We start from the raw sequence: 6,200 nt of genomic DNA, 5'->3' as shown, positions 1-6,200 counted from the left end.
CCACAAAATTTAACAGGGTTTTGTGGCAAATCAGGTTGCACTGCTGAGAGGAGGATTAAACCTTCATCGTTGTCCCATAAATCATGGCATCAGCTACATTTATTCTGATGGATGGCCTGGGCTCTGCTGACAATATTTTATCTCTGGAATGCCTGCAGCCTGTGCCCTGATGTAAAAATTTCTTTTTACTGCTAAGCTGAGAGGCACTGAGCGCATCCCTTCAGAGGCCTCCCCTGGGCTTGGCGTCCCAAGAGCAGGTCAGAAACCAAAGCATCACCAGGAACCCCTGTCCAGGGCAAGCACAAAGGCAAAGGGGATATAGGAGGCCAGAAATGTCCTCCAAGCCAGCAGGAGTGCCTCTGGGATTTGTTCATCTGCAGCTCATACTGGGATAACCCAGCTGGCTCGGTCACTGTCTCCATGGGATGGTGCTGGCCAGGGCCACAGTGCAAGGTGAGGGCTCCAGCTGTGCTCACCCTCACTTGGCAGAGAAGGGGACACAGAAAATGCTTTTTCCAAAAAAAAAAAAAAAAAAAAAAAAAAAAAATCCAGAGATGCCACAAGGGTTGAAGCACATCAGGCAGACATGGGGAATGTTTCCAGGTTCTCATCCCATGGGCCAGGGACAGCAATGGGCAGCATGTGGGCAGAGCCTGTTGCAGCCACAGCAGGTCCCCTTGCTGTGACCTCTCTCCACACCTCCTGTCCCTTGTTTCCTTCTCACATGAGTCACTTTGGTCACCAATCTCTGCCCAGGAGCGTGTCCCTGGGGTGCACCCACCCCATATCCTGGGGCACCCCTGGCCCCCAGCCCACGCTGTAGGGACAGGCCAGTCACAGGCAGGGCCAGCTGGGGTGCCCAGGAGCCTGCACAGCTTCCCAGTTACCTCATCAAGTCAGAACTTTATGTAGGAGCTATATTTAACTCTGGTGTGTGCACCACTTATGCCAGCATGCTCAGGGGAGCAAGCTGGGCTTTTCACAGAAGCCCACAACACAAACACCCAAATGAGCTTCACAAGTTTTATTTTCTGAGCACGGGCAGAAGGCAAGGGGAGCGGAGCAGTGCAAACCCAGGACAGGGAGAGGGGTTGCTCTTGCCTCTGTTGCACCCAGACCCTTTCAGGGGGGTGACAGCAGCAGCAGCTGGACCTTGCCTTCACCCACCTTGGCGGCAGCTGGGGCAGCAGGGGTGGTGCACAGCTGCAGCCTGGTTGTGTGGCTAACCCAGGGCAATAAAGGCTGCCTGAGCTGGACCCTCCTGCCCAGCCAGAGGAGCTGTGCCTGGTAAGGGGAGAGCTGGTGTATTTGTGGGGGGAATATGGGCTGCTTTGTGTTCAGGTTTGAGCTCTTTAGGGTTTTGTGTTTATGTGTGTGGGGGAGGAAGCTCTGGGCCATGGCTCAGGTGCCCTGTGTGTGATGAGGCAGTGCTGCTGTCAATGTTATAAATTACCAATAAATGCTAAAAGCCTCCAGCAGGGCCGTGGAGGGGAGGTGGGTAATGAGGCAGGGGACAGAGCTGGAGGGATGTGCTGCTGCTGCTGGGGCCTGCAGCAGGGCCTGGCTCTGCAGCAGGGATGGGGGGCCAGCAGGGGTGGAGGGTGGTGGTGCTGGGGCTGCTGAAGACCGGGACAGGACCTGGACAAGTCCTGGGCAATTTTCTTCCTTTTAGGGCACTGCTGGGGGAGAGGAGGCTGCACAGTGCCCAGCCCCTGTGCCAGGGCAGGGGAGACATTATTCTCCCTGGTGACAATCCCTGTTTGGATGGAGATGGCAGTATCACACCCGTGCATCTAGGAGCCAGCACAGTTATTTATGTACAGGAAAAAGCCCTTTGTAAAAAAGGGTCTATTCATCAAGCAAAGCAATTTCCTGCCCAAGGGAGGTGCCCAGAATTTGAGTCTCAGCTATGATTTCAGTACTAATTATCACTTAAGGTTAAAGATGATTGGGAGGGAAAATTAATCCCTGTTATTGGCTTCATTAGCAAGAAGTACTGCAATGCAAAGTATCAGCACCTAGTGGAGATGAACCCACAGTGGCTGCTAATACATAAACCACACACTGCCCAGAATATCAGCTGGAAGTGGTTGGCAGCAGAGGGAGTACCAAGGAATGCCAACCCAGCCTGTGTGCTCTGTCCTGGGCACCCAGCTGTCCCCATATCACAGAAATGAACCCTTGGCCTGGCTGAAGGTGGCCATGCTTTTGTTCTGGCAGCCTCATGAAGAAAATACAACCCCACACTTTACAGCTGTCTCCCCAGGGCAACCCTGCTCAGCCAAGGTCTGCCTGCACAGGCAGGAGGGGCTGCTTGAAGAGCTGCTGTGCTGTGTGTGACAGGGTTAGCAATCCCCTGCCCTGGGAAGGGTGAGCAGGAGTTTCACTGTTGGGAACAGGCTATGGGCTGGCAGCCAGGCCACACCACGTTGTGAACCTGGTCAAAGGTTTTGTGCCTCTGGGGTCTGGGCTCTTGGCACAGTGTTTGCTGTCCCAGAGAACAGGTACCTGAGCTTTTGTCCTGCTGGACAAGCACAGGGGCTTGAACGGGATGCTCAGCACGTGCCTGGCACCAAGCCCTGTGCCCTGTGTTTCAGCACAGTGGAACTCCTGCATGGTGTGCTTGGGTGAAGGGTAGCAGAGCATCTTGCTTGAGCTTTGCTTGGTGGAGGATGCTTCCAAAGCCTGCCAGTGGAGTGAGAGCACTGTGAAGAAGACCCGTGGCCATGGCAGGAGGTTGTGTGAGGCTCCTGCAAGGGGCTGGCAGCAGGCAGGAGCAGTGGCCTCCTCCCTGGCAGTGTGTGCTGCCCGGGGTGACTGAGCCACAGCAGTGACTGTGTTCATCACAAACAGCCCTGGCGATGCAGGGACAGGCCGAGTGAATTACTCAAATTACTTGAATCTCCCCAGTGGTGCAGGGAGATTCAATCTCAGGCTGGCATTAAATCAAGTCAGTGACATAGATCAAAGGATACTGCTTTAATCACCTCGTTAGGCCACAGACATCATTAGTTACTCATTATGATGTGTTGATGCCGGCATTCTCTGAACACAGTTATGTACACTCGCTATCAGACATTTTTCTCATCAAACGGGATGTCAATACTTTAACATCTTAATGAGTTACAGTCAATATCCATTGCAATAAAGCTCCTGTTTTCTCATGATTTCATCTACCCTTAGGGTTTTGATTAAAATGGCCGCTTTTCCCAGGTAATTGATTGAGGAATTAGGGAAATTCCATGTAGGAACAAGCACATGCTGCTATGCAGGCTCTGAAACCTTCAGTTGTCTGCAAGTGCTTCAGATACTACAAGGGATGTTGCAATTTTAATATGGATTTTGGATACTGTTGCTTAATTCTCCTTTCCCAATCACTTGTAAAACAGATTTAGTATCAAATAAAGTAATTAAAATATTTAAGAGTGTATTGGAAAAAGGTTCCAAGCAAATCATTGGTTTGCAAAGGTCTAAGAATGAGAATAAGACCTGCTGTCAGGTGAGCAGCAGTTTGGATGAACTTGCACTGTAGGAAGGTTTTCTGATTTACTGCATTGGCAAAATATTAAATCATTTGCAGGAACACAAAAGCAGGCAGGACAGACTGCACTGTTATTTTAGGCTCAGGCTGAGCATATGTAATTTTGCAGAGGTCTCCAGTTCTTCAAATTAGGGGTGAGGCATCACCTATTTCAGCAAAGCAAATTTTTTGCTGAGTGAACTGTGAAAGTTTGCCAATGTGGTGGGACAGTGAAGTCCTGAAGCTTCCCCAGCCCGCTGACCACCTTCTAAATTCATCTGAGAAAAATGTTCATGCACCACCAACAGAAAGACATTAAATATGAGAAGGAAGATGATGGAGCAGCACCCAGGCTGCAGAACTGATGTGCCCCATGGCTGTGTCCCACCCAGCTGGAGCAGACTGGACAGCACACAGGGCTGTGCTGCTGAGCTTGGTTCTCCCTGCCCACAGGGAGCCCTCCTGCTTGCTCACTGCAACCCTTCCACTTGCACTCATCTGGAGAAATCCTGGCTCCACTTAGGTCTACCACTAAAATACAAATAACTTCAGTAATTCCCCTTTAAACAAACCTCCATGAAATTTGACACTTCTATGGACAGATCCAGGGCTGCAGTTTGGGACTGTAAAGCCACATTCAAAGTGTCTTTTATTTTAAAAATGTCTTTTAGACAGGAAAAGACAGCAGAGGTTTCCTGGATCTGATTTAAATAGTGAATTGGACATTTTTTTTTACTCTTTATGGTAGTGAAAGACTATGTGGTGGCTGTAGGAATAAGAAAAAATTTGTCATATTCTTAGCAGCCACTGGAAATAGAAAGCCAGCCATTGATTTGCTTTGGAAAGCACCAGGCACTCCCAGGGCTGAGCTCCCAGCCCAGCCTGGCCGTGCTGGGGTGCACAGACACCCCGGGGTGCTGGGGCTGCTCTGTGGGGCCTCAGGGGCTGGGGAGCAGCTCTGGGCACTGCTGGGGGGCTGGGGGCCCAGGGAAGGGGTGGACAGAGAAAGTAAAAGTGTAAAAAGTTCTGTAGAAATGTTAACGCATGAGGGAATGCACGGGGTTAGTGTCGCTATGAAAAGCCAGCACCCCAAACCCTGGGCTCATTTTCTGCTCATCACAGCCTGGGGGGCTCCTCAGGGCCTCTGCTGAGAGCCAAGGTTACATTCCCTGATGTACAGGTTTCTGATCTGTCCCCTTGTCCTTGGAGGATTACATGCTGTGGAGCTACCAGCAGGAGTCACTTCAGTCACCCAGTTTGTCTGGATCACTGGAGGCCCAAAGTTTGTAAACAAGGTAAGAAATCCACTCGGAAAATACTCTGAATGAAAGCCCCAAGGAAAAATGTGGCTGAAAGTGTTCCTTTACACAAGAAGGAAAAGCCATTGTCTTTCCTTTCTGTGCAGCCCTTGCCCCTGTGGTTTACAAAGGTGCAAGGACATTTTGCATATTCATTTTGAACAGGGGCATGCAGATGAAGAGGTGCAGGTAATGATGAAGGCCAAAGCAGCAAAGGCAGCAGGTGAAAGCACAAATATCCAGAGTGTTGGTAAGGAATTAGACATGGAGTCAGGCAGAAGGAGTCTGGTCTCTGGGCCCAAGGAGCTCCTATGGCTCTGCTGGGCTGTGCATCAGGCCCTTGGCACATGGGCAAGGAAATCCAAGTGCTGGGTGTAGGGGGATAGAACATAAGAAAATAAAGATAGTGTAGAAAGTAATCTCACCCCTAAGCAGTTGCAGCTGGGCCAATTATCAAAGATTAGGGGCAGGCCTGACTCTAACAGGCCTCAGCTGTAAGCAATGAGAAGAAGATGCTATAAAAGAGTGGGGTGGGTGGGTGAGAAGGGAGCTGGGGTCTGTTGGGTGCTTTGTGAAGAAGAAGGAGTCAGTGCTCTGAGGAGCTGCCCACGAGAAACACCAAGAAGGTGTGGAACTTTTGTGATAAGGAGACAACAGCATGGAACCCTTGTGGTAAGATGACAACAGCTGGGCTCCCCTCTGCCCGTTGCAGCCAGGCCGCAGGTGCTGCCAAAGCCATTGCTCCCATGCTGGGAGGCAGGACCCTGACAGGAAGGTGGCTCCAGGTGTGTTTCCCACCCTTGCTTCCCAGTTTGGTGCTCCCACTGCTCAGGGGCCCAGGGCTGTGTGCAGGGGTGGCAGTGCTGCCCAGGAGGGCAGGCAGGGCAGCCACCCCTGGGGCAGGGCTCACTCAGAGGTGATTCACAAGGGGATGGAGGGAGGGGCTGTAAGGCCAGCCCAGGAAAAGGGCTGGATGTACAGCAGGCATCTCAGCAGGCTTCTACCACAGAGCACAGCTGGAATGAGCTGAACTGCTCTGATTCAGGTGTGGAGCCTTTTGCCAATGAGTTTCCATCCCTAATGGTGGCCAAATATTCTGTCCATGGGGGTTTCAAAGGCTGTAAAGTACAAGCCTGGCTGAAGAGCAATCCCATGGGGTGCTGGGCTGACCCCAGCCCCTGATCTGTTCCCAAACCTCTCCTTCTCCATTGAAATTTTTTTTGGTTGCTCAAAGGAGGAGCTTGCCTTCAAATTTATGTGACTGCCTGCTTCCAGTTTTATCAGAAGTCTCACAAAATCTATCTTTTCCCTAAAGCCTCACTGGCCAGAGGGAGAACTGTATCTTTCACTTGGGATGCTGCTTTGAACAATGAAAGTCAGAA

The sequence above is a fragment of the Agelaius phoeniceus genome, chromosome 13, assembly GCF_051311805.1.
Source record: "Agelaius phoeniceus isolate bAgePho1 chromosome 13, bAgePho1.hap1, whole genome shotgun sequence".
Taxonomy (NCBI): domain Eukaryota; kingdom Metazoa; phylum Chordata; class Aves; order Passeriformes; family Icteridae; genus Agelaius; species Agelaius phoeniceus.
The sequence above is the reverse complement of the archived record's forward strand: the minus strand, read 5'-3'. Positions refer to the sequence as shown.